Source organism: Sinocyclocheilus rhinocerous, unplaced genomic scaffold, assembly GCF_001515625.1.
Source record: "Sinocyclocheilus rhinocerous isolate Xijiao unplaced genomic scaffold, SAMN03320098_v1.1 scaffold473, whole genome shotgun sequence".
In the NCBI taxonomy this organism is placed as follows: domain Eukaryota; kingdom Metazoa; phylum Chordata; class Actinopteri; order Cypriniformes; family Cyprinidae; genus Sinocyclocheilus; species Sinocyclocheilus rhinocerous.
This window is the reverse complement of record NW_015643184.1, coordinates 437,892-445,661: the sequence shown is the minus strand read 5'-3', so window position 1 is coordinate 445,661 and position 7,770 is coordinate 437,892. Positions and strand designations below refer to the sequence as shown.

The 7,770-nt window shown below is 38.6% G+C and overlaps 1 pseudogene; it reads left to right on the top strand.

Annotated features, from left to right (window-relative positions):
• Positions 1–1,076: 1,076 nt before the first annotated feature.
• The window catches only part of LOC107757088 (centrosomal protein of 112 kDa-like), a 95,589-nt pseudogene continuing 88,895 nt past the window's right edge, over positions 1,077–7,770 (top strand).

Below are 7,770 nucleotides of genomic sequence, written 5' to 3'. Positions count from 1 at the left end.
AGTCAGACGAGTTTCAGCCTTTGAAGTTGTCGTTGGTGGCCTCAGCGAAGCTGATCAAACTGGAATTATCTGGGCAAAGAAAGAGATCATAAATATCAGTGAACTGGAAATGATATACTGTATAATAAATACCCCCAACAGGCATGAGTGTGTGTGTGAAGTACTAGGAACCATGGACCATATGTGTTTTAGTTGTGTTAAAGATGATGCAATTTTTCCATCATATGTATAAGAGAGGCTTTTTTAATGCTTCTCTGCATGCCTGTGTATGTGCTAATGGAGACCCAGGCAACACGGAAAAGACTGAAGCATCTAGACTGTTGTGCGCATTGATTTTGAAACGTTTGTATACAGTAGGTACTTGTATGATCTAGTGTAAGGGAGCTAACATTGATACAAGTTAAAGTTTGGCTCTTGTCCCACCTGTGGGACGCTTGGTGCTCTTTTTACCCCCATCACATATTTTAGTAATCATCATAAATTATATATCAACCTCAAAATTCATCCTGTGAAAACTATTTTGAAATCGAACATTGCGTTACCATGGAAATGGTACTTTAAATATTTTGGCCGTCTCCTCCCCCTTAGGGGGCGGTGTCAAGTGTCATATTACAAAATGTGAGTTTGGGTGTCACCCGGTGGCTGTTTGTGGTATAACGGCCTAAATAAAATTTCACAGGAATCTCAATTTTTTTAATATCAACTTCAAATTTGGAACATAGCTTATTTAGACACAAGGCTTTAATTTTATAGCAATTTTAGAGTAAAACCTGTTATGAAAAATATTTATTTTATATAAAAAAAATAAAAAAAAATAGTACAGTGCATTTTCTTTACAGTAAATTTAAACTTCTATAACTTTTTGATACTTTCATATTTTGAAATGATTCCACTTCTGCAATAATTTGCTGATTGTCTTCTTTAAAAAGAGTCCAACCTTTGGTCAAAAGCGTTCATTAATTATAACAATTTAAGTTTGGATAATGCACTTTCACGTCTATGTTCAAAAATGGGGGGTGACAGTTGAAGGGTTAAAAAGGATGGGAGAGTCATCTGAAGTCTTTTCTCTTCCACAGGAAGAGGAGTTTGTTCAGCGATAAGTCACCAACCAGACCGCTGTCCTCAAGTCCCGTCAAACGCGACATCAAGGATGATGTCAAGATGGTGAGAACTTAAAACTGTCATAAATTCAACTTATCCAAGTTGACTTATCCAGTTTCATGAATAAAGCTTTGAAACCAGCCTGACCTTAAGGCCACGACCACAATACTTCTCCTCACAGGTGTATGTATTGAGTTATTTCACCAGTTGGCCACACAGAATCAAGTTCTTATAGCTTTGCGTTATAATCAGGAACGTTCCCACATGTCCCAGTTTTTATCTGGCGTTTGGGTTCAGACACCTTCCTGTAATGTGAGTTATTTGCTTCCCACAGTCCTATTAAGCTTCAGCAGTATCCATGCATTTCATTAGAATTGAGCTTAATTGGACATTTCCTTGCTTCACTTTCCTGACGAGGCAAAGCTGAACTCAGGAAAGGGAATTTGGAACAACAGTTCCCTGGAAACATTCAAATTACATAGAGCTCTTAAAGAGCTGGATTCTCCTGACAAAACAGCAGCCCCTGAAAACAAAGAGGGGCGGTATGTCATGTGACGCTCCGCAGGAATTTACTGCATGTGAAGGGAAAAGCAGAAATAATGTGGAAAAGTCAAACATCTGGTGTTCCATGAGAGGAGTATGTCTGTATCTCCAGCCTTCTCTGTTACTTGATCTCTCTATCACTCACTCTCTCTTTCCTATATCAAAAATCTAAAAAATATATTTTTCTTTAAATTTCTATAAAAAATTAAAAAAATGTATAGTTTGTCAAAAAAAATTTTTTTTTAAACTGAACTTTAGTTTTTAGAACAATTTTATGTTTCTCTCTCATGATTTATGCAGTATCTTTCATAGCTCATGATGAATATTCAAAATCTTGAAAAAAAATAATAATAAGGTGATTTGATGTTTATGGGCAAAATCTGTTCTTTGCTGTGCACCCAAATGATAAAAAGAGTTGTAAAAGATGTTCCAAAAGTTATGTTATGCTATATATGTTACTTATTGTAGAATGTTATATTATAATGTTACTATAATGTAATTATCATAATTTGAGTGTTTTTAGATTGGGATTTCTTAATCTCTGCTCTTGTCTAGCAGATTTTACAGTCTCTTTAGTTTAACCCATTGTGGTGGATAACTCAGAATTCCCAGAGCGCGCTCCATCCCTGGACATGGTTTGTCATCTCTTTGTTCCTCACTGTCTGTTTCTCCTCCAGGCGGAGGCACACAGGAGGCCGCCCATCTCCTCTGACGATAGTGACTTTGAGGCTCGCTTCAAAAGCTGGAACCTGGGGGTAAATTTGGATGTTTCACTTCAACATGTATTTTAATATCTGACAGTTTGTTGCTATTACTGTGACCATTTCATGTGAACTGAGCCAAGAAAGAGTTGATCTGGACTGTCATGGAGACCTTGAATGATCATTTTAGTATTGAGGACAACAGAAACACAATATGACTAATGCTGTTCCTGTTCACGAAACGTTGAAACGGTGAACAATTGTTCCGCTTTAGCATGCAGTATTCAAAAACCTGTATCAGTGCTATTTTTCACTTACAGTCTCAGTTAAAGTACACTAGGTACAGTATTTTCCAGAAAATAAGTTGCACTATGCCAACATTTCATTGTTGAAAGAAAAAACAAAACAAAACAGATAAGTTGCATTGTTGAAAGTCATTTTATTGAGAAATAATGTAAAATACTAGTAAATAAAACGAGACATTTATAATCATTATAAACATGACATGTACAGTATTTTAGTGTTCCCCACTCCACAACAAATCCTTTAAATTGAACAGTATTCAGAACTGAACTGGAATGAAAAATGTTAGTATAAAACAAATTAATTATTCATTGTAAAAATGTATTATAAACGTCAAGCCTATATATAAACAAAAAAAAAACTTATCAGTGGCCATAGTTCATTCTTAGCAATTGTCCCCCTCAGTATCCTGGGTTTGAATTCTTGGCTAAACATAAAAAAAAAGAATTGCATTGTTTGCTGTGGATGACTACACCATGTGGGAGGAAAAATGTGCTGCAATGATTGCACTGGCATGCAGAGTTCTTGGAATCAAAGCGTTTGAAGCTTTATAGGACTGTGTTGGGCTCCAGATTTACTCAATAGCCACTTATGACTTCCCCACAGATTGCGAAACCGTCCGGCTGCTTGTTTCATCACAAAGTTTATGCAGAAAAACAAGAGTCTGAACTTTGCTCTTATCAGAGCGTGGCGTGTTGAGATAAGTACGTGCTCTTGCGGGCAGGTTTTCAGTGGCTCCGGGCCCCTGTTCTGTGGGCACTGATGCTGGACTAATCAACAGCTGCATCATGTGTGGGCGTGAAGCGCAGCACTGCTTCGTTCTGCCTGGAAACCGCTGCGATAACACACTGCTGCCGTCCGGCGCTGTGGCCTGATAATTCATTTAGAGTTCAGAGCCACATCACACTCACACTGTGTTTGAGAAGTGAGCACTTGTCCATTGAAGAATTTTGACTGGGTCACTGTGACTCGTAAATTTATTTAAATTCTGTGCTACTAATGTCACCAAAATGAAATTGTGAAAATAAGGACTGTTTAAAAATATTTCCCCGGACAATTCCAATCTTCCCATAGTAATGCCTTGAGCCAGAACTTACCGTCAAACAGTCTGCACTCTTCACAAGCATACCAATGGCTTACTTATCATTACTCTGTTGACTTACAGTTGGCTTTTTCACACCATGTGTAGATTTTTGAAACGTGATTTTGAAATTAAACACCCTACAAACCTCTTCAAGGCAAGGCAAGGCAAGGCAAGGCAAGTTTATTGCTGGCAGTGGGAGGCAAAAGTTTTCTTTTTCGTGGTATTATTCCAGTCCCAGAGAGTTTTTTGTTTTAGTGTTTGTGCCAAAAATATGTTGTTTGAGCACTGTGCTGATCTGCTGAAGTAAAAATCTTAGAAAAATCAAAGAAAAGTACAGAAATAGGGAGCAAAGCGCAGAGCAGTAAGCAAGAACGTCCGAACGGTAGCGAAGCCGGAAGCTGTTACCTCAGCTTCCGGCTTGTTCAGGCACAGTGTTATATGTATATACAGTATATCAACAATCATACTGTATATTACAACATATATTATGTCCGCCTTGGAAGTTTGCCCCCTACTGGACACCGGGAGCTTGGACCTGAGCTGAGATGTTGAAGTTTCCGTAAATGTCCATATAACTAAAAATCGTTCCCAAAGCGACTCGACGCAGCGTCTCGTTCCCTCGGGGAACCATGGTTACATACGTAACCTAGAGACGTTGTGCATTATGACACAAAGATAGCTGGCTGCCAAGTGACATAAAAATAACGATTCAAAACAAACAAATAAATAAATGGTGGTTCTGCTGTACCAATAGAAGTAATTTCTCAAAAAAACAAAAAAAAAAAGGAAATTGAAAAATGTTCAATCAACCAGCTTAAAAAAAAATTGGCAACTTTTTGGACTGGCCCTTTTTTGTGTGCGTGATTTGTGTCTGTTTGTTATATTAAACTGTGTACAGGGTTTCAGAAGTATTCATTTATTTATTTGAGATTTTGTTTGCTTGCTTGTTTGTTTTTCCTATTCTGTTTTGCATTATGGTAAAGTATTTGATGGGGTTATGTGCCTATTTGTCATGAAAATAAGAAAGAAAATGATCTGAGTATTATGATAAGACAGATATTTTGATTATTATAGTTTTTTTTTTTCCTGTGCAGTAAAAGTGAAATTCTGAGCTTTTATTATATGAATAATGTTTCAGTCGTGGTCTGTCTCATTATGTGACGAGACTTGTCGTCTACAGTCTCATCCGAGTGGACAGAGTGTGTCCTGGACAAATTCCCATTGCTTACAGATTATGAGTTATGTTGACAAAAGACAAACCCACTGGAGGGAAAAAATCGTTTTCAAAAAGAAACGGAAATGGCCTCGCTGCACACAATGCCTCAGTGGGCTGAGGCCTGATCTCTGTAAACACAACCAGTGTAGGGAAGAGACTGTATTTAAGTGGCACTCTTTGAAGTCATTCCACATTGTTTATGACAAATAAAAGGAGGTCAGAGGTGTACAGGAGGTGTTTGGGACTTACCAGAAGAGGAGGAGAATAAGGTTGTGTTGTATTGTCTTATTTTTTACAGATAGAAAACCCCAGATATCTGCGTGAGAACCCTATCCCTCTGTCCCCAGTAAGTGCTGACGGCTCCTAGCACCACTGATCTCCATAATTGCACTTACAGTTAAATAACAATTCCAAGTAACACTTTAGGGACCAATTCTCACTATTAACTAGTTGTTTATTAGCATGCATATTGGCTGTTTATTAGTTCTTATAAAGCACATATCAATGTCTTATTGTGCATGACCATATTATAGATCCCTTAATGCAACCCATACCTACATTTAAGAACTACCTTACTAACTATTAATAAGCAGCAAATTAGCAGTTTGTTGAGCCAAAAGTTGTTGTTAATAGTGAGAATTGGTCCCCAAACTAAAGTGTGACCCAATTCCAATGAACACATGATGTAAAATAAAGAACAAAGAAACAAATTATGAGAAACAGAACAAAATACAAAAGACACAAATTAAGTCATCAGTGCTTGAAACTTTTAAGGTCTCTAACAGTAGTTGTATGAATTCAAGAAAGATTCAGAAAAAAAAAAAAAAAAATCTAAAGTGGTCAAATATATAATAACATGACTTAATTATTGTGTGCTGAAAAAAAAAACTGCAAATACAATGGCCAACTTGGCATTTCAGTTCTGGCCATTGAACAATGTCATTAGTCTTTGACTACTGTTGTTCAAATATGATTAGTAATTATTAGTATTATAGTATTATTTATTGAGTTCTTCGTTCAGATATTTGGTGCTACCAATGCTGTAGAACAAATGTTATTATAGAGTGTTTTTATTAGTAGTATGCACATTTTATTTGTCTCTTTTGTATTAATAGATTTACAACAAATCAAGTCTTGGAAAAAACAGCATCCTTTGTGATGAGGCCACCCCAGTGAAAGCTGATAAGGAGGTAGGGACATGATGTTCTCCCAAAGTGCTTGAAATGTGCTCAAATTGCTTTCAAAAGGGTGTAGACCCCTTAAAGAAATAGCTGACTCAAAAATGACATTTGAAATTTGCAGTGAATAATGATTTGGACACTTTGCATGCAAAAGAACAGAACAAAGATTCTGCTAAACATCTTCATTTCTTCACAAAAGAAAGACATCCCTACGGGTTTGGAACGACATGATTAAATGAAGACACGAGTTTCACTTTCGGGTGAACTGAGCATTTAACCAGTGATGGTTTTCATCAGTGCTGCTGTATTGCTGAGATTTGTCATCCAGCACACTTTTCCACTTCTTAAGTAAATGCTCTGTGATGGCTGGTTGCTTTTAATAAACTCAAGAAAGCAATGCTGGATGACAGCTTCACACACCTAACCAAAGCCAGCCTCTTTGAGTTTCGCTTGTTTAGGGACGCCGACTTCTCCTACGAGCTTTACAAACGCTGTTTGTGATGACAGTTTCCCCCTGTACGTGGGTTTAAGCTGAAAATCCCATAGAACAAGCTTCTCTTTGATGTCATTTGACTGGTATTGTTGAATATACTGAGCGTGACCTGCTGTAATCACACTTCCTCTGGGAAGAGCAGCAGTGCTCAATTAGGTCAACTTCAGTCACACAGCATCATCAGCCTTCGTCTTCACTAGAATACAGCCATTTCATGAACAGCTGAATAGTCTTTTGAAACAGTCCTTGAGTCTCCAGGGCTGCCGTTTGAAAGATAAAGCCGCCACATTAACTCCACACACTTTTAAGCGAAGAGATTCTGAGATTAGCAGAAACATTGTTTTACTGTAAGCAGGGTAAATAGCGTCTGCGCCGGGCTGTGGAGCTTGGTAATTAATAACAGGTGGCAGCAATGGCAGGCCAAGAGGTTTGCTTGAGTTAACATCAAGGCTGAAGAAACGTTCCCAGGTAATGGGGTGAAGGGTAAGTCAAACGTTCCTCAGGAGCTGCTAGGCTTTGATGAAGGGAAATGGTGCATGCGTTGCCCTTCGTTGCCTCTGATTGAAATGACTGTGGAGCTGAGGGCAGAGAAAAACAAAGCTTGTACGAGTTTTAGTATTCATCACCGGCACTTCTCTTGCTGTGTGTTCTTGGCATTGTGCCTCGTTATCAGTGTTTACTCTTTGAATGAGTGAGGCATTTATATAGCGCTTTATTGTGTATTGCTGTACACCCAAAGCGCTTTACAATCATATGAGGGGGTCTCTCCTCAACCACCCCCAGTGTGCAGCATCCACCTGGATGATTCGACAGCAGCCACAGTACAACTGTGCCAGTGCGCTCACCACACACCAGCTACAGGTGGAGAGGAGAGAGAGATAGAGCCAATTCAGTGGATGGGGATTATTAGGAGACCATGACTGACAAGGGCCAGTGGAGGGAATTTGGCCAGGAACACCCCTACTCTTTATGAGAAGTGCCATGGGATTTTTAATGACCACAGAGAGCCAGGACCTCGGTTTAATGTCTCATTCAAAGGATGGTGCTTTTTGACAGTATAGTGTCCTCGTCACTACACTAGGGCATTAGGACCCACACAGACCACGGGTGAGCACCCCCTGCTGGTCTCACTAACACCTCTTCCAGCA